Source organism: Ostrea edulis, chromosome 7 (genome assembly GCF_947568905.1).
Source record: "Ostrea edulis chromosome 7, xbOstEdul1.1, whole genome shotgun sequence".
Lineage (NCBI taxonomy): Eukaryota > Metazoa > Mollusca > Bivalvia > Ostreida > Ostreidae > Ostrea > Ostrea edulis.
In genome coordinates, this window is record NC_079170.1 from 45,909,104 (window position 1) to 45,934,455 (window position 25,352).

Below are 25,352 nucleotides of genomic sequence, written 5' to 3' on the forward strand. Positions count from 1 at the left end.
ACATGAACCTCTGGATTAAACTCCCTTTCAGCGAGTTCTGTAATATATTCCTCAGCGTTTCAAAATCTTGAGGTGAATTGGTAACACAATGTAACAAAAAGAATTAGCACAAAGGTCCATCCTTCATGACTTGTTACCTGATTATCATAAAATAAGAACATTTACTTGTAGACACTTTCTTGAATCCCGTGTTAAAACACCTAGAAAACAACAAATGTCTAAACAATATATATACTATATTCAATGTATATACATACACAAAGATAGAGACTATTCAATTTACATACATATATAGAAAGAAGTGAAAACAAAGGCGACATCTGAGTGTGTTGCAAGAAAACAAGCAACCTTCCTTTCCTAGAGAGGTTTTCGTCTGTATGCTGCATATATAGTTTGTCAAAAACTTTGTGATGATCACATAAATAACCCGGGTGTTAGGAAATCAGTAACCTGGATGTTTTGAACTAAATTGGATCACTTTTAGTGCTGAAAAAAGGAAAGTGTTCGCTTCAAACTCTATGATATTCTAATGAAATGTCGCGGGACAGAAGTTAACTACATTCCATGTGCATTACATGTAAATAAATCTAAAAACACTTTGAAGAGTCCCATTTAAACACAATTTAGCCGCGACATTTCCAGTGGCCTTTTTCACAAAACTTCTTACTACTATGATAAAACTTTCCTCTCTGATTTTCCTTCCAATTCATGTAACAAGATGGTAAGTGATCATGGAAGTTTTATTAGCCACTAATATACTTTATATGTTGGTACGGCCCTTTGCGCCATGCAAAGGCAAAATCTGAGGCATTTCAACTACAACTGATGACGTCTGAATATAAGTGAAACATTTTCGTTGGGACGTGAAAGAGACGAAGGAAGACTTGTTCAGAAAAATCTGCATGAAGGAGGGATAAAGAAATTGAAGCGCTTATAAATTTGGTATTTATTGTGAAAAGTGCTACCGAAAAATTATCATATATAGTTTACATAGAATTAACTACTGTAATGATGTCCATTGCATGTCGTCAAAGTTTACTTCACAGACGCCGATCGTTGGGTGAAATTGTGTGCTATATATATATTAGATAGTTGGTTACAATTTTATGCTTTCATTTTAGAACACATAGAATACAATATAAAAATGTTAAATGATTAAATTAACAAAATTTGCATATAATCCCCAACTTATTAACTTATCATCGAAAATGCAATTTCAACATACCATTTCTCCACATTGTCCATGTGTTTCAAGTAAAATTCGAGCTTAAATTTTATAGATAGACATCATAATTATCTTTTTCTATTAAATGGAGAATAACGTAAACTATTTTATACTTAAATGGATAATGTTTAAAAATGAGTGACTATACTTTGGGTCTTACCGTTTGCTGTTCCATGCTTTTATGAAATGTGCTGTTATATAATAGAATATTGTTTAAAGTGTCTAAACAAATAGTCTCAGACACCTTTGTACTGAGAGAAATCAGCGGCACGTTTAAAATTTCAACCGAAAAAGCATTTACAGGACACAGAATATTGTTTGTAGAATGTTTACATGATACAGAAACTAAACCACATATTAATACAGATATTAGCAATGATACATGTACATGCAATAATAATAATAATAATAATAATAATAATAATAATTATTATTATTATTATCACAATTCTATAGTAAAAATAACTTTTCTATTCCCGATTTTCTACATTTTAATTGTTACACGTACAATATAAAAGGAAAGAAAATCGCTGTTGTCGCTGAATTTAAACAAAGAATATGCATGATTCACAGCGAGTGTTCCGAAAAGAAAATAGCTCGACAAATGTGACCATCTGACATAATATAAGGCGGCACCAAACGATGACTAGGCGACGATACGTCTACACGCAGACACGGAGTAAGGCTGAAAGAATCTCAGTGCAAGACATTCATATGTAACAATTTTTGCTATTGCATGAAGATAGGTCGTAGGTAGGGTGTACCATGCATATGTCTGTCACTCTGTACAACTCCATCACAAATTTGTCCATTAATAGCTATTTGAGTATGTGTGAAGTTGAAGGTTTGTAAAATATGATGTGTGATTTTAAAAACTTTGCAATTATTCTAATGAAGATTGAGAGGTCTTATTGTTTCAGTAGAAATTGATGACAGTTGGGGTAAAAATTGTTTTATATTGTGAACCTTATTTATTTGGTTATCCGAAAAACAAAAAACGTTAGAAAACTGTACGGAACAAATGGGGTGGGGGGTGGGGGAGATGGTAATACCAATATATTTAAAATCCTTCTTTTTGATACATATTGAATTAACACGTGTTGAAATGTACATACTGTATTAAAACGGACAATACACAGGAACCCCTTTATGTGAGTAACGTTTCACAGATTCGAAACGGCTTTTCCGAGCTTGCCGAAAAAAACTCGAGAAGTTGCGATTGGCAACAATCGTTAAATTATACTAACATCGAACCCGATCTAAAGATGGTAGATTTAGTCGATTTCGATGTTTTGAATTATTCAGTCATGATACAATAACAAGATAACCGCATCTATAATCATTCTCAATCAGGTAATGCATTCTAGCTGCAAACAAATATGGCCGAGCAGGTAGACCCTACTAGCTTTAATGTTTTAAATTATTTAATCATATTATAAAACAATTATTGACATTTTCGCGGTCATAACGATGCTGCTACCTTCCATATGCAATACCGATATTCACATCGCACTTCGGGATCTGTGATTATTGCACTCCTCAGGTAGCTAAAGATCATATTAACCTCAGAAAATGTCAATTATTATAATGACTAGAAGTACATAAACAAATTTAGGGAAACTATGAATTCCATAACGGCATCGTAGTCAAGTGTAGGGTTAACAAAATCTTATGACAACATAGGTATTCGGAAATACATATCTAAACATTTCTTCTCAATTAAAACAAGTTTACTCTATTTCTTTTTAATTCAAAAATATGAAATCGAAAAAAGCTTACAAACAGTGACCAATCCTTTTCAGACAACTTACTTTAACTGATTTCGCAAAGAATTTACACATGATTTAGAAAATATGATATTGCAGAAAGAAGTCCCTATATATATATATATATATATATATATATATATATATATAGGTAAAAAACAAAAATGAAACACGAAGACGTTTAGTAAAGCTTTAGCGCTTTCATTTCAAATCTTCAGAAGCTTTACATTTAGTAACATAGCGACGTTATGTTACTAAATACTTTTACCGATCATTGCGAAAAGTAACTATTATCTATATATATATATATATATATATATATATATATATATATATAAGGTAAAATGAACTAGACACTTTAGAAAGCAGCATGGACAACACAACAAAATCACTTCTCATTTTCTGGTACTGATATCTCTTTTTAAAGGCACAATACGTTTAGACACCTGGTAAATTCTCTATAATTGTTGCACGAATTATTACAGCTTTCTTTGAAATAGATATCGTTAGACAGGGTACATCAAACACTTCAATTTCAAATACAAATACATATTAAACTGTCTCTAATTTGTAAATTTCAATGACCTTTCGAATATGAAGAAATTTTGGTCATTATACTCAGATAATGAAACAGTTCAAATGTCACTGAGAATGATTCCAACAGCCATTACGTGACCTCTACAGAAACAAAAACCGTTTCCTTTGATCGCTTGAGCAACGTAAAGGTCAGGGCTTGTTTGACTGTTGTAGGATGACCTGTGTCGGAAATAGCACTGACCTCTACGTAGACGAGAAAAACTTTTCCTCGTTTTTATGGATATATGAGACACAGCCCTGCACAATTGAAACAGAAGGCTAAAGAAATTAAGGTGTGGTGAAGAACAAAAGCAGCACATTGGAATTGTAACAGTGACTTCAAAGGAATAGTCACCTGATTACCAGCATATAATAGAGCACCCAAATATGGCGGAGAATCGGTTTTCTTCATTGAAAAGACTGGAATTGTTATGTAATGAAACAAAACGAAAATATGTCAGGATGTGACTGGCCTTATGATCAAAGACACAGAAACTCTGATCCATGAGTGACTTGGAAATAAAGAAATATGTATGTTGGTTAAAAATAACATTTTAAACGACAATCACTCATTGAAAGGCAATGTCAAATGTCATTCTGTTCATTCATGAAAACTTCCCGTAATAAAGGGTTTGCATGTTTTGAACAAATAAGAAGTAGTTTACGTCAATGAATATATGAAAATTATCTTCTTTCATTCATCAAACCTCGTCATATTCAATTTTTTTTTTCATTTTGCTCAATTAAATGCCCCCACAACTCTCAAATCTAAAACCGTGCGTATTGTACATCTGCTGAACTTTACGCTGCAATTAGTTTTCGTAGTTTGGTGAATCTTCGCATCATCTTTCTCGAAGTATGTGCAAAGAGCGTGCACTTGATTGTGAAAACAGAAATAAATAAGATTCCACTTGAAAATTAAAACTCATTTCCGATTTTCTTCGTTTGATATGTAATAAACCTCAGTAGGAGATGAACATCCGAACACGAATCTTTAACACCAAATAATTGTGTTATCATTTACCATTACAAACATAAAACTTAGTCAAAGGTAGATTAATTATACCGAAAAATTTTCATCTTCAAAAGTTTTTTGATTCCATTGAATAAATGTTCAGTACTTAGGATTGTGTTTGAAGTCTATCATCAGTACATCTACAGCGCACCTGCTACAGAGCGACACCCCGCGGTTCTGCAGAATAACCAGAACACAAGTACACGGAAACATTGATCTTCTGCTCGCCAGCCTCGTTCTCAGTAATGTTAATCCTTTGATATGTACATGCATTGTGGTTTAATTACCGATGTGGCTAGCGGGAATCTCACGGGAATATATGCCATGTATTTCAAATATTTTGAAAAGAAATATTACATCCGAAACTTCAAGAAAAGGAAAAGTGGTACAGAGGAAATTTTGAGGCAATTTAAAAAAAAAAGAGGAAATTTATATCTTAATTGTAAGTTTGAAAATGCTGGATAATACATCTGATAAAATATTCCGTGAGGTAACTTAAAAATACAAAAATGGGTATCTTATATGATAACGATGCGCTCGGGCTGCAATTCATCGCGACGCCTTTTAGACCCACGTTAGATATGTTCGTTAACGACATATATACCTGTCTTTTTGATCTATTTCGTTGATACTATTACAATCTTCCTCCACTACTTCTATCTCAAAGCTCTTTTTCCGAGCGATTTAACCAATCATCTGATAAGTATTTTTTATGATATTCTTTCCGACAATTTAAGGTGTTAATAAACAGTCTACCTTTACAATTCATTTGGCTTTCTTTCATAAACGAGATTGATAAATACTTATCACAGATATACTTATTATCCACTATTGCTAATTCTGACCTTAAATTCCATGTCCTCTTTTTAAAGTTTGAAACTTGAGTAGACCTCCTAGTTTCACAACAATACTTACCAAGTATTATCAATAGAACTCAAAATTAGTCAAAAGTGATTTATGAATTCTCAGACGATTTTAATCTTGAATATTATCGTTGACGCATCAATGTAAGGTCACTCGATAAGGACATAAGCGTGATATTACTTAAACTTGTCACATTGAAATTCGTTGTGTATGTCTAATTCGGGGACATTTCGCTACAGACGCCATTGTTTTAAGGGTGTCAGAAATTGGAAGAAAGGGCAATATGCGCTTCCAACACGTGAAAAGGGTAGGAAAGAAAGGAGATTTAAAGATAAGATTATTTGTCAGATGAATAACTGCGTTGAAAAGGTACCAAATGCGCTTCCATTCCTTTGTTTTTGAGGCACAAACCCGAACTAACGAGGAAATACCTGAGAGATTTTACAATTTGTTGTGAACCACAATATCTATTTCAGAATAGTTTTTTTCTACTAAGTAAGTAAGTAATTAGAATGAGATGTGTACATACGGTAATTAACAACATTTCCATCTCTGTATATAAATGAAAAAACACCCGGCCCAAGCGGACCTGTATGTCACTTTGAATCAATATCTAACAATATACATGCTAGTGAGATATGACATTATAGTTTTTTCATTAATTTTTGCTGTCTGATATTAAAGGAATTGGATATAAAATTTGCTCTCTGTCGTGGATAATTGGTAATTACATTTACAAATAAAGAACAATCAAAAGTTAAACTGTGGTAATCAGGTAATTCTGCTGAAGAAATCCTTTCTTGTCCTATTGTACAACGAGCAGTGTAGTAAAAGGTGTTTCTCCGTTTCTATTTCATTTTGGTTAGATAGCATACACTGTACATTTCCTGACCTCCATCAGCTCACGTTTGTATCTACCGGTTTCAATTCTAAGTGGTAAAACGCCACATCTAAACATGGCCATAGTTGATGACACATTTTTGGGGAAATCCAGTTCCACGTATTTTTCCACAACGTACTGATATACTATATGGGTAAGAGACTAGCTTAAAATCTTAATTCATTTTTAAGATACACAGTGCACGAATTAAACTACATGTATCCATGGGTGTATTCAGTTCATTATGGAAAACTTATTTTAACAAAATCGAACACGCTTTAGGAAGATCATACAGACTGGTCCAGAAGATATTCTGACCTGTAAAATTCGAGTTATCATGTTCTGAAGCCATCTAATGCTAAATAGCAAAGGTTTGAAGGCAGTCTTTTGAATAATACTCAGACCATGCTATAGCAGAAATCCATATCGTCCGTATGTCATCATTACATGTATATATAGGATTTATTGTACATAAAAATGTTACTTATATATATATGATAAAATGGAATCTAATATGCTTTGTTTCTATAATAGCATATGTAAAGCTATTTCCATAACATATCGATTTATTTCTCTTTCCCATGCAATAACCTGTTTATAGGATTTTATTATAGGGTTGATTCAAATCTCATTATAAATTCTCTTTTCGTGTATGCATAAAACACTATTATAGAATGTAATGTCAAGTGCAACATACAAAACGCGTTTAAACCATATATTAACACTTCAATTTGCTGCATCTTAATTCAATTCAAGTACATTTAGGGCATCACGATCCATGTATTCGTCTACTGACTTTCAATACATTCACTTTATCTGTTGTTTATTCCAATATAAAATTTCTTGCATGGAGTTTGCTGGGGTTTTTTTGGGGGGGGGGGGGGTCCTCTTTTTTCTGTTTTTATCTTTTAGTTTTTTTCCTGGTATATTTCAACTTCAACACGTTGAACATTCATGTCATCTTACTTATCTCCCTTTTCTACTATTCCAAATTTCATGAACGTTTTAGGACAATTCTTTGAGTCATTTTCTAATCTACTAGGTAAACGAGCAGAAGAAATCCGTTCATCTCCATGACAGGACAACATAGTGTCATATTCAAATTTACATGTACTACGTGAAAATTAATACGAAAATCAAAAGATAGAAGGTATTTTATGCAAAGGAAATGAGTGTATTTTATTTGGAGGAAATAAATGTAATTCATATAGAAATAAATGTATTTCATATAGAAATAAATGTATTAAGTAAATGCATTTTATACGGAGGAAATAATTTTTTTTTATACGGAGGAAATAAATGCATTTTATACAGAGAAAATAATTGTATTTTATACGGAGGAAATAAATGTATTTTTAAGGAGGAAATAAATGTATTTTAAAGGAGGAAATAAATATGTCTTATATAGAAATAAATACATTTTATGCGGAGGAAATAAAAGTATTTTGTACGGATGAGATAATTGTATTTTTATATAGAAATAAATGTATTTTATATAAAAATAAATGTTTTTATACGGAGGAAATGAATGTATCTTATACGGTGGAAATAAATGTATTTTGTACAATAAATGCATTTTAAATAGAAAGTATGTTTTTTTAATGTCATGCTTAAGCCTGCTTACAGCATTTAAAGGCATCCAAACCTTATTTAGAGATCCAGCTTTCGATGACAAAATTATGAAACGTTAAATCTGCTTGACTATTTTCTTTATTTCATTCAAGAACAAAATACAAGGCGCATTAAAACAATTATTAGCCAAATTTTTGTATTTGCTCATTACTATAGGTCTATCCAACCCTTCATTCAAATCTGTGTGGTTTGAATTTTCCTACGTCGTGTTCGACCATATCCATAGCATCTAGAGCCCAAACAATCACATGTACCCCGGTAACAGCGGTGGCTCACACCAGCTGCTTTAAAAATATGGTTGAGCATCTAATACATAAACACATTTACAATATCTAAAGCTCGATCCAACCTATAGATCTCTTTGTTTTACTCATGTCTGTATCTCATCGTATACAACACCATTTTGGTTTTGTTGGTTTGCTTGGTTTTTTTAAAATTTAGTACCCATTAGAAAATTTTATTCTGATCTAGAGACGTCGCCAGGTGAAGTGCCACAAATTTCGACACATGTGTGACGCTGAGGGTTAACGCCTACCATGACATGAACCTTTTTGTTGTCATATCCAAAAGACCGGTGGCTTTCAATTCGAATACCAAGTACTTGGCAAAGTAACTGTCACTATATATACCTATGTTAAACATCTTCGGTTTGACGCGGTGAAATCTAATCATTATACATATAAATTTAGCATCCATTTTTATCATTTTTGGGAAATTTAAGTAACGCTTCATGGTTTTTTTTGGGGGGGGGGGGGGGGGCATGGAATTTGGATTGAACAAAAAACTCCCAGTGGTGCAGCAGCAATTAATCGGACATATGTTTGCATAACCTCAGATTTTAAGCCCTACTCGCATCTGTCAACCATAATGGACTTTCATACACAATGACAGCAGAGGATACATCGATTAACATTATGTCCAGGCAATGTTGTTTTGTATTACGACATATTTCCATACAAAACGGAATGAAGACACCAGTCCCTGCATTTGACCTTGTCTAATGCAACAAAATTTGAATTTGGAATCAATATAATTTAACAATCAAGAGTGGACTATGCGCATGGAGATAGCGATAGGTAGTTCTACTGTCATTTTTTCTAAACTGTGAGAAAGATTCGGGTCAAATTCTGTCTGACGTGTTTCATACCGATTGCTAGGCCGTTCTTGGCACACTGATTTTGACTACGTATTACTCCGTTCACCTGATTAAGACATAGGGCTCACGGCGGGTGTGACCGATCGACAGGGGATGATTACTCCTCCTAGGTACCTGATCCCACCTCTGGTATATCATGGGGTCCGTGTTTGCCCAACTCTTTTATTTATATTCCATATAGAAGTTATGGGATTGATCACTGTTCGTTATCTTCCCCTTTCGAGGGATTTTCGAGCACCCCTATTTCGCGAATATTTTTCGTCGTGAACCACAAAGTGCATTTGCTGACAGACTCGTGAATATTTCTCGTCGCGAAAATAGTTCCCCGTCGGTGCTTCGCGAATGACATTGACTTATGATATACCCTAGTGTGGTGGAAGTTCGATATGTTTGAAGAGAACATTTTGGAAGAACCTAACCCCAACTTTTGAAGCAACAGTATAACACACAAAGATCCCTGCCGGAGGTTTCATGCACCACAGCGGCTCCCAATGCAAGAGGGTTTAAGCAGCAACAATAGGGGCATTTGCCTAGCACATGTTATAAATTTGTCATATTGTATTTTTTTAATTCACTGGGTGAGTGTAAATACAAAAATTACAATAACATAGTGACTTTTTTTTTTATTTTCACTCAGTAAATTCAAAGCTTACAATATCTCAAAACTTTCCCTCATTTTGCATGTATTTTTATCAAAAAATAAGATAACTCTTCCTCTTGTTAAAGGTGTAATAAAAGGTATCTCAAGTCTATATCATTTGAGAATAATCGTTTCGTTCATCTCTCATTTTCATTGTCAGCTGTAAATTAAAAATATTCAGATGATTCCTTATGCGCAGTTCACACGTAGTTCCAGGTCTACATGCACGAAACATTTCTTGTGTTTAATGATTGCGTAATCTACGGAATCGTGGAATATTCTGGTGTTTACAACTTTCTTGAATTAACACAATGATACTATCTCAATTAATTGCCATTATTTGTGCAAACAAGTGCTGCAGAAATTGCTTGTTGCAAGCGATACTGTTATTTGATGTACATGAATGTGGTAAAATAATTTTTAATCAAATATCATCGTTAATGCAATATCCCTAATGATTATAAAATTCTTTTTAGATAAAATGGAAAATAATCGTATATCGCTCCCGATCATGAGTTCGTAATACCAAAATGCCATTTTGAGTATCCGCTGATTTGATTAGATGAGTTCAACGAAATAGTACGCTTATCCTATTTTTAAGGAATGATGTTTGAGATAAAATTACATAATGACATTTCGATAGCATTACGCAAATTGTTTCAACCCTGTGATGGAATTTGTCCCATTCCCTATCATGTATATATCTCTCAAAACTCTAAATGTTTCGATTTCCAACTAATATCATTACTATGATGCCTTTATCAAGATGGCACCCGTCGAAACCCCACTTTACGATTGTCGCAGAAGGGATCTCGCTTTCTTTTGATGTGCGCTTTCGATAGAATCGTACATGTAAATGCACGAGTAATTCAATTTAACATCACATCTAGAAACTGTGTAGCACCGTGTTGGTTCTCCAAACCGTGGTAATTTGTTATCAAGTTAATGCGGGATAGGGCCGAGGGAACGTAAATATGTTTGTTTGATTATTTGAGTGGTTTGTATGGAGGTTTATAACCGACCAGGGAATAAAACACTATTGTTGGACTCACGTGCAAAATTCATTGGTTTCATTCACTGGCTCTGCTTTCAATAAATTTCCAAACATTTGTATTTAATTATGTCACTGCATTGTTCCTCGTCGGGAACAGTAAACTGAAATACAATGTTGGATCATGGTATACCAAAGAATTATTACCAACATCATATTATTTTTGACAAATTTAAATAAACTTGGAATTGAAACCCTTGACAATTACAGCACATTAAACATTATGGAATGAAAAAACATTTCTGTAACATGGATACCTAAATGGGATAATGCACAACACTACATAGAGATTCTAATCGGACTGATAGTGAATGGGGAACCTGTTGGCCAAAAACTGTAAAACAATGAAAAATGTCACTTTCTAGTAATTGATAAACCTGGGGTAATTTGATTATTTGTCCGCTGGTAGAAAACATCCGTTGCTTTGGCGAGTCCATGGCTTCCGATTCTGGAGACTACAGGTACGTGTAATAACCTGTCAATCTGACGTCAATATCGAAGGCTCCTGGAGAACCACGATAACGCCAAATATCAATTTCTATCGATTTTCCATTAAAAAAAACCTTTCTACCCAATATTCCCAATAACTTGGTCATACTTTTGGTCCGATTTTATTCGCTGGGACTGTTTCTACCTGTAAACAACTTAGATCTACAAAGAATTGCAATTTGCAGTTACTTTGAGATCCGGTCCTTTTTGGGGGGCTACCTTTCCTAGAAAAGTTCCGTATCGGCCACGAATTTTTATCTGTATGAAATGAAAACCAACATGCAATACACATCTCTTTGATATTCTCACGCACTAAGATCTTTAGCAGGGACTGAATGGGTATCTAAATGATATTCTGGTTAACACAATCGTATAAATTGTCAACTATTCATCAGGAAATTTTCGGTCAGACGACAAGTTAAACGAGAAAAAGCAAACAGCATTCTTATCCTGAGTCAGCGACATTTTAAGTTTGAACCTAACTAACGGGTCTTTTATGTTTCTCAAATGGAGAATACCAACTGTGCATGTTCGTGGTTATTTAATAACCTACGTGAACATTTTGCTTTCTTTTTTCCCAAGAAGCTAGTAAAAAAGACAACCGAGAAAGAAAGTTGACACGAATTTGTTCACAAAGCTCATTTTTCTTCGATTGCGTCCCCTCCCAACGCGAAATACCTTATCTGTCAATACATCTAGATAAGAATTCCAGATCATAGGCGATAAAATGATTAAAACATTCAGCAAAAATACACTTCATTGGTTTTATTGAAAAACTGTGTTTATTGGGGTTTTATATCCCGTTATCTTTGAATCGAAGATGTCACACTTTTCATAACTTTTGCATGTAGTTTTTGGGATAATGCTTTCTAAAGATTTAAATTCCGAGACGGATTACTCATAGAATACAATTATATTTTTTTTCTGTATTTCTAACAAAATAAAGTTATTTGCAGTATCGAGTACCCTGGAATTGACTTGATGAACAAGCTTGTTGCATGACTTCTTTGTCGGAAACTTTCGCGCTGTATGAAAATGACGTGACACAAAGCAATGCAATCGACCCCAGTAAAGGACCCCTTACACAAAAACCTAAAGTCAAGATTAGATTTCATCGGCAGAAGAGGGACGGAATATTTCCATTTTTACTATTTCACTTTAATCACTCATGAAAATTTCATCTTCTTTCAGACACGTTTTGTTAACACATTGCCTACATTACCTCACCTCGTTCTAATTTTCGAGTTTGCTCTCGTTTGCATTTTTCTCTTGAAACGCCAAATTCACATTTGGTAGGTTACCGTATTACAGAAAACTGATGAATATTGAATCATCCTTCGCACTCTCGGAGTAGGACATGCAGGGAGTAAATCATACACGTTTTGTGTGCCTATAATTTACCTCACAAAGGTGTTGCTCTTCAAGACATTATCGGATATTCATCAGATTTTGATCTCCTCGGCGACCTTGACTTCACCAGATATTTTACAGATGGACACGATTTCTCTAAAACTTGTATATATATCAAATAAATCTCTACAAGATAAAATAATGTGAAAAAGTAATTTAAGGTAATTCAGAAAATCCTTGTTTTGATAAGGGAATCCGATTACATATCGTTGTGTTCATTGTCTGTGAATAATCCTTACGAGATATATGATGATATAAATACATGGCAGCACGTTGTCAACTCGGCCCTGCCCACCTACACTTTATGATTCTAAATTTAAGCCTAGCCTTTAGGTTTTTTTTTTCTAGAAGAGACGTTCGATATTTTTGAAAGTTTAAAGAACTTTTATGAAAGTTGCTCGACTCAAATTCAAATATCCTTTGCAATTCTCAAATGAAAACATTATACCTTTGAAATAGGATACAGTGCCCCTGAAAATAACAGTTTTGATTTAAGATATTTTGTATTTGATATAGGTCCGTTATATGAAATCATTTGAAATTGGGGTTTCAGTCAAAACCTATATAATTTTAACAGACTTATTATATTCTATATTTACAAGTATATATATATATATATATATATATATATATATATATATATATATATATATATATATTTGTTTACAATAAAACATTGATTATAGCTTCGTTGATATATTGATTAGTTGACTAATACTCTTGAATGAGGTTATGTTATGATCTGTCAATTTTTTAACAACCATGAAAATCTTCGTATTTCCGGTCCATCACATGACAAAGATCGGAAGAATTTTTATGATTTAGCGAGCTTCCATAGTTTTCCTGGGACTATTCTTTTTTTTTTTTTTTTTTTTTTTTTTTTACACTGAAAGAAAGATTTTCTACGTTATTGCAAAAAGAACAGTATGACCTCAAAGACAGACGAACATTAAATATTACTATTTTCACAACTGTATAGAAGTTCTCGACTCATTCTGCCGGACGATAAAAACAACTGTCGTTTGAAAAATGATCCCAACTCGAAAAAGCAGTCGTAAATCTCTTATTTTAATGCTAACTAATGTATTCACAGAATAAAATTTGTATTCATTATTGGGGTGATGTAACCCAATGGGCTTAATTTCGCATGGTAAATTATTCCAGGGCGAAAATAATGTGTTGGGATAATAATACCACGATCTCAAAAGTATTAATCCGCAATCGGTTTGTTGTATGAAGTATCGCATGATTCTAGAAGCAAGAGACGATTCCGAAGAAACCCTTAATAATACCGAATTCCTTGTAAAGCACGATGTAAGACGTATTGCTATTTAAGGGGGCATTTAATATTCCACGAACGGGTGTTCGGCAGAGCATTTGTGAGACAGTAGAAGGACATTGTTCAGAAGTCACCGAAAATCAATTTTCTCCAAATGGCCAGCGCAAACCGGACATATTTTCACAAAAGACGACTACTTATAAATTTTATGACTGATTGGGCAGTCATGGAAGCGAAATTTCTAGGATTGTATTATTCTGTTGTAAATATGTCGCTATTATTCCCAGAAGCATTGTTTTAATTGTTGCAGGAAATCCACGTGATTTATCCGGAATTATGGACCGATCACTGAGAGATTTCTAAGCCATCTGCACACACAAGAAATTGTTCCTTGCAAGGACAATTGAAGGGGGAGAATTTGAGATGATGAAATAGCTTTCATGTAAGATCAGCTGTGTTTACATTTCAAACAGTTTTCTTGGATTGATATCATTAAAAAACCAAACACTATTATCAATATATTATCATAAAAATAATACTTTTGGGATTACATACATGTATCATACGTAACGATACAAAAATACAATAATTCATATGAAAAATAAAAATAAATGCTTTGCATGAAGGAAAGAAAAAAAGATTGCTTTGATATATGCTACTTAGTTACATGAATTCATAAAATCAATGATAATTACAAATTAGGCATTATAATCGCAAAAAAAATTTCTGGAACATATCGATTATCACGAGGCGAAGAGCGACAACTCGCCATAATACCACACGCACACAATTAATTGAAATATCATTACAAAGGACTAGCAAGTACACCTTTCATTCTTTTCTTTAAAAAAAAAAAAAAACCCAATGAAATACACACAGGAAGCATGCACTGATATGTTACCAAAGTTCTACGATGTGGGATCAAATTTCGTGTACAGACAGCGTTTAAAAATTATTTTGTAATTAAAACATAATGCAAACTTTAACCGTTCTTTAAAATCGAAATGACTCATCCAACTGCTTAAACTACAGTTTCTAAAAAGAAGTATCCCATTAGTTATTAGGATTCGTTAACCATCCTAACATCACACATTTTGTTACACGATTTCCATAAGAGCAAAATAAAGACCTCGGCACGACACAATACCCACGGCGCTTGTTATTCCGGGACGGTGAAGAAATACCTGTAGATAAGTCGAAATGTTGAAATATTTTTCCTACCATTTTACCCGCGAGTCAAACCGTTGAATGAAAGAAAGAAAACATAAGCAACACTGAAAATATTGATAAATATCATAATAATCACCGTACCAAAACTTTTTCCTCTATGAAATATGATGACAGTAATAAGAATTAGTGTTGCTATGACAAAACCTTTTTTGAAACATGAGATCCTATCAAAATAAGAAAGGAATATGTTGACTACTTGTGAAATAAAGCAAATGTCATGTTGGCTATTAGTGAGATAGAACAGACACCTAGGTTATCAGTCACCAGATAACTGCAATAATAATATTCATCACTACATCAACATACTGTTTCTAAAAAAAATGAATCTTGAGATACTAATATATAATAAGAATGGCTAGCCTACTGGTGAAATGTAGAAAATATCATGTAGGCAATTAATAAACTAGAGAAGACATTAAGCTAAATGCAGAAAACAACAATTAAGATATTAGTGAAATAGAGAAGACCTTCAAGCTATCAGATACACCAGGAATACAATGTTAAACTAAATTAGTGAAATAAAGAAAAAAATTAGGCTCTTAGTGAAATAAAGTAAAACAATATTTAGATTATTAATTAGTGTATTAAAGAAAACAACATTTAGGCTATTAGTGAAATAAAGAAAAACAATATTTAGACTATTGATTAGTGAAATAAAGAAAACAACATTTAGATTATTAATTAGTGAAATAAAGAAAACAACATTTAGATTATTAGTTAGTGAAATTTAGATTATTAATGTGTGTTTCTTCTTATCAAGTACTGACTTTGAAAGATTTAAAGTGCGATGTCCTGCTTACAAGAGGGGTAAAACAAAACCCTGAATATAACGAACAGTGATGAATCTCATGAATCCTATATAAAGAATACAAAGTTAAGAACAGGGCGAGCACGCCTCCCTGGAAACACCAGAGGTGGGATCAGATGTCTGGGAGGAGTAAGCATCCACTGTCGACCGGTCACGTCACACCCGCCGTGAGCCCTATATCATGATAGGTAAACGAAGTAATCCGTAGTAAAAATCAATCTAAAGTATATAAAATAATGGGAAATAAAGAACGATAACTCTTACATGCACATTCGTAAATACCAGTTCTAATTCAAAGGCGACTCGCCAATCTTATGTTTTCAACTATATATAGATATTTCAAGAAAAACAATACGCTCTTTGAAAAGCAGTCAAAATATCATTCAATCAGGCATACATGTATATGCCGAGAGGTGAGTTTCTTTTAATTCACAGATTATATTACGAATAGAAAGTAACAATACTAACATTTTAACTCTCGGCATTAAGAAGTTACCATCTAAGGATAAGTTTCGTTACAGATGCGCAAAGTAAGTGATCCCTAGGCCTTAAAATGTCTCGGTCCATTTCATATATACAACGAATACATTAACACTCCTGGCACAGATAATCTCAGCATCAGTATGCATATATCGGCGGTGGATTTCCTTTATAAAAGATATCGGGGGAAATTATTCATGATCGGCTTAGCGAAACGAAAGAGTGAAATTTTGAAACATATTATAGTATATTGTTTCATTTAAAAGATTTAAGAAGTACTACGTGCATCAATTAACAGTTATTTCTTTATGCATTTACATGTATATGTTTAAAAATCGCCTCCAATATCATCAATTTATCTCTGAAAACACACCGTAAAAAAAACCCATAATGATGCAAGAGAAGAAAAAGCATATGAGTTGTTCGTTGTTTCAGTTCATTGAAATCTAACTGATGGGTAATTCTTCGCTGTATGATTGTTAGTTGACTCAGAATATCTTTGAGGAAGATGTTAATGTCCCATTTATCTGGGTACTAATTTGCTGTCGAATGTTCATTTTAGGGTCGCATTGACAAATTTCATTCTTTTAAGACAGTTAACGCTCCAGGGAACGGGCATTAAATAACGTTGTTATCCCGTCACAGAACAACCTCATTGTGAAACTGACTACTGAACACGATCTCGTTGACATAACGTGCAATTACGCTATTAACGAGATGTCGCCAAACTCGCGGGAATATTTGGACTTCCTGCTGTTAGTTTACGCCCATCGTGTTATCACATGGCAGAATGTTGTGTTTTCACTCTCAACACCACCCGCAACTTTAAAAAATAAAAATAAAGGGAAAAGTAAAACACCGTGGTGTTAGAGATGCCGGCCCTGAGGGCTCGAGCGGATGCCCATTTGTTAGGTTCTGTTACACTCTGTGCGCGTTAGGGGTAAATTGATACAGGACAAGAATGACAATGTTTGGTTATTGAAGAAATCGTGTACCGGTTTACTAATTATATGAGCATTTGGCGAGGGACGACTCTTCGTATATTAACTTTAAATGTTTGAAGTGTTCTCCAATTTCAAACCAAAGTCATGGCACAACGAATTATGGGTAATTAGGTGCTTTTTCTTTCATATCGTTTTCACTGACCATTTTTAATGTTGTAATTTTCAATAAGAAAAAGCAATATGCACAATACTACTCTAATGTGCTTTATAAAAACTGCAATTAAAATTACGTTAGTGCACGACGAAACCACGGTCTACATTAAATATATTCAATTTCAAAATGATAAAGATCTACGTAACTAAAAAATAGTCGAAACAAAACAACAACAACCCCCAATGCTAAGACAATACCTCTGGTTGGGTGTTCTGAGGGGAGAGGTTGACAATCAAAACGTATTCATCTCAAGGCGAGTCCCAGTCTCAAGGATAGCGTCGTCTAAAATTTCACATGTCTACTCATTACGAAACTACTAGTATCGTTCTATATCCCCAAATTACTGAAAATTTGTCAATGGGTGAATCGGTTTCATTGAAAATGTTTTATAAACTGTGGGATTGAAATAGTCGAAATTAAGTTTAGTTATCGTTTTAAAGGGAATGCAACATTATCTGTATTTTTTAAAAAATTTAACCCTATCTCTGTACCTGTAAATATTTGTAAGGTTTAACTTAACGTGATTACTCTTAAACTGAATATCTGCGTCCCTTAATTGTTCATTCAAAAAATGAGTGAGTGTGTATACATGTTTTATATTCATTTCTCCTCAATGCCACCAGGACTGAAAAATCCGGAACAATCGGAAAATTCGTTTCAAAATCTATAGATGCGGAATTGCATTATTGCATCGTGTTTCACTAACGTGCATAATGATGTGTTTATGGTTTTTCTTTTCATAGCTTAAGTAAATAATGGCTGTAAAACTCACAAAGTCATATTAGGGCAGAAATAACATTCACAGAAAAGTCAATATACCTTTGTTTCAGTGCCGATAACGCCAGGTCATTTATTACCTGCATATTACGAAATCGGAGTATAAATCATGAATTAAGATATTACATTTATTGGAAAACGTCATAAAACGTTTGTAACCTGCTCCTTTCCGCGTTGTTAATTCTGAGAATACACTATTACCCAGCCCTGGCGCCGGTGATGCATGAATTAGCGGAGGTGATTAATTTGGACTGTGGTCGATTTTTTTCTACCCATTCTGTCAGGAAACGTCAGTATGACGGGGAAAATTCCCTTTCGTCAATAATTACCTCACAATTATCACACGGGGAAAGAACTCCTGGGGGACGGGTAAAAATGCATTCATATAACGAGGTCGTTAACTCACAAGGCCATGTTGTCTAGATATTTATGGAATCTGGATTGACGCACAGATCATTTGTCTTCGTTGTTCGCAACCTATTAACAAATTTCCTCTTTCTTTTTTACAAGGTCTGAATTTACGACTTCTGGTACAATTTCTTGCAATAGGTACCTGCGGGTGCCACTTGTGGTACCGATAACGTTCCCCCAAGAACAACTGCTTTTTGACTCTGTTGTCACCACGCCTGAGACAGCATTCAGAAAAAGGGTTGATTTCGACCTCATAAACATACAGTTTCTAAGCCCGGCAATAAGTATGGGATTAAGGCCTGACAGCGTGACACAATGCTTTTATACGACCGACTGAATAAAGTTAAATAAACTAACAGGAAAGCGAGGAATTGACGGGAAATGCCACCCTCTTGAAAAAGATATCGATGAAGATAATTTTAAAAAATCATACAGAACTGATACAGATATCAATTGGCTTGCGATTCGGCGATATTGTCGATCATTGTGCTGCACATTGAATCACACACACAATTAGACTAAAACAGAGCCCGAGTATGCATTTCCCCGTCATATTTCAATGTTTGTTTTGTCATAATTTGTAGATGTCATAAAAACTGCCAGCAGAGTGACAACGCTTGTCCGATAGGTCTATTTAAAAAACTATCTAAAGCCAATGACAAGGTTAAGAAGAAAATGATTGATGGGGTTTGGAAATTAAAACTGGCAAAGTCGTTTGGTTCAGTCTCTCAATTTCTTTATACTGCCGTATTATGTGTTCGCCTTGATTTCGAAATCATATGCGCAACAATTCTGAATATCTGTCACTTTCATTGAAAGAATTGCTTCAGTCTGCAATTTCTTCTTCTACTACACGTACATGTAATATCATTTTACGCTTTTTCTACCATTCTACAATTTCTTTTTCTACTAATATCACTTTACGCTTTTTCTACCATTCTATCATTTTACGCTTTTTCTACCATTCTACAATTTCTTTTTCTACTAATATCATTTTGCGCTTTTTCTACCATTTCTTCCTCCTCAGCAATGATAATTTCCCGGGTCTCTTCAAAGAGTTAATGACATTGATCAACATGTGGGTGTGTTGCCACAAGAGTGTGGAGTACTAGTTACTGCTACACATCTAAGTTAGTTTCTTCTGGATTTGCCGTATCTTTATATTTTGCTTATTCCTTATTATTTTTCTTTCAGAAATGTATTTGATACAATTACCAAAATTTTGAGTTATACACGAAAGAGACATATTTGTGATGTCAAGACTACACATTTTGGTGAATATTTACAGTTCTAAGTCACCTAAATATTAGTTCTAATAATTTCAAAAACTCATCTCGTTCACAACATAATTAGGACTGCTCATGTTTTAGTTCCTATAATATACACAGTTCATTGGACTGCCAACAACAGGGGCGATATTTAGAACATCATGTTAACTTAACCTTACGATAAAGGAGGGATATTTTTTAGTGGAAAATTTGAACAAGCTGTGTTCGAATGACAAAATACAAGTTCTGTCGTGATACAGACTGGGAAATGTGGAGGCAACCAAATGATGAAAAATTCAATCGACATTTTATATAAACAAACTTCACTTAGTGTTACTCTTTATCGTTCACAGACGTCGCTCACAATGCATATGAATGTGTATTATTATTTATCATGTTTGTTACTGACTGTCTACAGAAATCTGTCGGGTTGTTCAAGTCTAAATTTAGACACTAATCACGTGATGCGTTTTATCCAATGACAAAGTGTCATTCTAATCCGAAGCGAAATAAGAACACACATCATGCATCATATAGGAGTCGGGAGCGGAAATTGGGGAGATGGTGCACCTCACTTTATTTTAGTCATGTTTGTTTTCAAAATTAAGCTTTAAAAATTTATAGGCCACAAATTTCAAATTTCTAAACACCTCCCTAGCTATCCCCCCCCCCCGGTGATTTTGAAAATTATTTCGACTCCTGCGTGCACTTCTTTTTCTTTATGGAAGGTAATATGGTGATAATTTGCAATTTGTTGTAATAGTCAAAATTGTTGACGACATGCATGTACCGAGTAAATAAATAATGATCGGATTTTAGACTTATAAAAAAGAACTAAGATGACATCAACAATCACACACATGAGCCAGTGTCCGGTTGCTTCGTTCGGCGCGCGGGTAGTGATATAATATACAAGTAATACACAAGTCGGCCAGTTTATTAGGTGTATATTTTAGTGATGCAATGCCCATCATTGATTAATTTTCCGATAAGAAGGAAATGGAGTTCAACGGGGGAAAAATCATTCAACGTTACTTCATTAACTCAGTTCGCAAACTCCGTCTAATTGGAGAAATGACTAAACGTTACGAGACATCGCTTGGCAGATGGAAATGAAAGTTAAAAATAACACGAATCGAGTACACGTGCTAAGAAGAACAGAAGTGAAAATGCATTCTGTGTAAATTACAGTCTTTTATCGGCGTTAATGAATCGGGAAGTTGCACGGTAAATTCAAAAGTGGAGTGAAAAAATACCAATTCTTTCAATATAAATTGTCAATTAAACTCGAAATCAAAGCTCATTAATTGACGATTTTCATTCATAAAAATAATAATAGGAGAATACTCTGAATTGACACAACTGTTAATTGCGAGTAATGTGATGCAATTAACGTGATGCAGAAAGTGCAAAGAAGTGATGTTCTCCTTTGTCAGTTTGATTAACGCAGGGATGATGATTATGAACAATATATGGCCGGAAGCAGTATATAGAAAACAAGGGGGTGGGATATAATTCGGCACCGAGATATTGCCACAATGGAAACCTAGAAACTTTTAGAGCAGTGAATCCTGTGCCTTTGTAAAATCAAAATTTACTATTTTACCTATAAGGGGCTAGATCAAAAGATCGATGTCGATAAAAAGTCAGGGGGAAGGGAAGGGGGGTTAAAAACTCCTGTAAGTTTCTGTCATCCGACATCGATTACACTTTGGTGGAAAAAGAAAAAGGACAAGTGACTGTTAAAAAGCACATAATATTATACCCGCATGTTTGTTTTTTACTTGATAATCAATTAGTTTCAATATTCATAGTTTTAAGGGGTGAAAACTATGTAAATTTAGTTTTTTGTCAGACATTGAACTTTTGGTCTTGCCCCTTTAGAAGTGACTTTGATTTCTTGAAAACAATTGTCCTGGTCATTGCGATGATACTGTATATATTTAGTTGATATGCCTGTAGAGCATTCCCATTAATATTTATACTTATTGAACAGAATAATTAATAAAGTCGTTTAAAATTCAAAGCTATCCAATTTTGTTCCTTTTCAAACATTTACATTTTCTATAATGTTTTTACCTTCGATATCCGGTGGGGATCCGGGTTAGAATAGGTTCTAAGTACCCCTTACTTGTTGTAGAAGGCAATTGTTTCAATGTATGATCTGAATTTTTAAACATGCGATGTATTTTCAAATTGACAATCTCTATGACAGGAACAACAAATAAACACAATTTTCTGTGAAACATATCTAGATCTATATTACCGATAGCTTACAAAATAAAGATTGTATACGAAGTGGAATAGTCCAGCTGTTTTCTTTTCATGTTAGAGAGATCAAATGTTCGGGGCGAGCTTTGAGAGGGATATTTCAGAGCTGGTCATCACTTTGGTTTGTAGAATTTGATGTGTAATATTTTTATATTTCGCAGACAACGGGTGGTGATCGCTGTTCGTGTGGAACAGCTTGTACACGTAGCGTACCCGGACGTCCATTTCATTACGATGTTCTTTTGGTCACGTAGTTTAACATGTATATGATTGAATTCAGTATCGATAACTACAATTGCCATTTTTGACAAATGCAAATCTATTTTCCAAACAGTTATAATTTCATGATAATTCATTTTTTTTTTTTAAATTTGAATACATAAACTATATAATGTAAAACGTTCTCCAAAATCCATCAGACACTATTTTTTTTTTAATTGTGCACCCTATTCGAAAGAGCAAGGGGCAATGAGGTGCCACATGTGCCCAACATATTTTTCAAACAAATTTAATGTTTAGAAGTTTAATATTGCATTGAAATACACGTTTTTGTCTTTTCAATATTGATCTAATTAATCTTATTGGTAACCAAGATATCCCAGATTAATTCGTCATATTTTTCCGGAAACCATGTTTTCTCGTCAAAACAACATTTTCAATGATGAAATTTAGATATATCCGCAGCAAAAAAAAAAAAAAAAAAAAAAAAAAAAAGGGGGGGGGGGATAAGATTTAAACAGAAGAACAAAAGTTAATGCATAAATCTCCCTTAAAAATATCTTTCCGTTGTTTCAATACTGTGTAGTGAGTTCTAACACATGGAGTTGTTTGATGTGTTATTTTTTCTTTACTATAAAAGTTATTCAATGTTTCCAGAAATCTGTGATTTTTTTTTGGATGTTTTTCATGAATTTACCCCAAATTTAAGAAAATATATCAAAATCAATCTAAAAATGGCTGAAATTGATGACATTAATCGCAATTAATCAGAATAAGAGTAGAATATATTGTTTTAACATTGGGCAAGTTTTGGTCCTTAAAGGACACATATCATGTTTTCAAAGTATACAACATTACATGCATTTCGTCTTCTTTATGCTTATAGTAATTAATTCTAATAGTTCGTTCGCCGAAATTTTGCGATAATTAACCACAATACAGACTTAAATCTAAGCCCCGATTTCTAAAACTCTAGTTAATTAGGTAGGTAGTCACGTGGTACAGTGACGTCACATGCGCCCTTCGGATTGTGAAAGTACTACGAGATATTATTAAAAACTCAACTTTTAGGGGCCTGATTTATTTACCATGGGCAACATTTTAAATCGTTGTTGCTTCGCACTTTTATTCAGTTTGTGAGTAAAATGTCCGGAGTTTACACATCGAGAAATTCTTCAAAAAGAATGTTTAATCCTATAGTAAAAACCCAAATATAGCGAGTAAAGCGTGTATGAAATCGGCAATATTGTGAGTAAATAATGTTTATATGGATCGTTGTCTACAAACTGTTTGATGATGTTATTCCTTTATACATCTGTAATTGGCGCTGTTTTTCTAAAATAAACAGTGCAATCATTATTTATTTTTGGATTAGACAAATTATGATACGTTAAATTGTTGACAACTAGGCCCTATGCCAAGCTATTGTCACGAGTGCATTTCGGAAAGTAAGAAAAAGACAATAGACACACAAATCAATAAAATTATTCAACTTTAAAGTGGTAATCACATTATTTTATTTTGATAAAGCACTCTTATTACTATTTTTGAATTGTGATCTGCAAGTCTTTAGGAAGTACGAAGTGGGAGCACGGTGTTAATATACTGACGCACTCAAGATGCTACGAGTTCATTAAGGAAATAATTTTATAATTCAATTTAAAGTTAGGAAATACAATATTCTATTATTTGTATAATTAAAAGTTCAATTATTTTGTATCTTTAATTTTTTTTGGGGTAAATCTACCAGTTGGTAGCAGTTACACTGTATCGTCAATATATATGTTGTTACAAGGTGAAGGTCAGTTGATCCGGGTGTGTATTGAATATTGAAGAGCAAAACAGAATGTATGCTATAGGCCTACCAGTGCATATAGCTTCGATATATCCATTTTCTCGCAGTTTATCAGGGTCCCTGTCCAAGCGGGTTTTGAAAAGGTGACTGGGTGTGTTTTTTAAGGTAAAGTTCTTGCTCAATCAAAAAAATTATCCACGTCTTTTTTCTCATACCTTCCTTCGAAAAATGAAATGGCTATTAGACATTTTCAAACCCGAGGGCGCATATGACGTCACACATAATGGCGCGTAAACTACAATCGGAACACGCTCGACCTTTAGGGAAATGGCCGATTGGCGTAAACTAGCGAAAGAAAATATGCATATCGCAAGATTTGAATTTCATCGCTTTCAAACTCGAAAACTACGCAAAATATTTCATTTAAAACACATTTAAGGTAGTTTTAGGCATAAAAAGAATTAATTTTGCTGAAAAAATGAAAAAGTTTAGAAACATGCGTTGTGTCCTTTAATGCTCTTTGTCCTTTAAAAAAAAAAAAGCCCCCCCCCCCCAAAAAAAAAACAACAACAAAAAACAAACAAACAAACAACCCATTATGCAAACCCCGTATCGCACCCATCATATTGGGTGTGGTAGCCTAGTGGTTACTGGGTGTGGGGGTGTGGTGGGGTGGGTGGGCAGAGGTTCGATTCTCGATCCTGACGCCGAGTCTTTGCCAATATTAGAAGTGAACGCCACGGGTCTTTCGGATATGAACCTTCAAAACGAAGCTAGGTGTTGACATGACAAGGAACCTTCACTGAGTTATGCAAAAATTGTGTTTAGAGCTCAAACACTTTTCAAAAAATCAAAATTTGTGGCACTTTAGTAAGAATTGCTCAAATGAGACACAGATGATTGCTCGATCTGTCAAAAAAATTTATTGTGAACAATACTATCTGCCTATTTG

General features: G+C 33.9%; 1 long non-coding RNA gene across 1 annotated transcript in view; it reads right to left on the minus strand.

Moving 5' to 3' along the window:
- LOC130048191 (uncharacterized) overlaps positions 1–17,889 on the minus strand; it is a 34,622-nt gene extending 16,733 nt beyond the window's left edge. The window contains exon 1 of the long non-coding RNA XR_008797030.1: positions 17,857–17,889. This is a non-coding gene — a long non-coding RNA (uncharacterized LOC130048191). The remainder of the gene's footprint in view (positions 1–17,856) is intronic.
- Between the last annotated feature and the right edge of the window lie 7,463 nt (positions 17,890–25,352).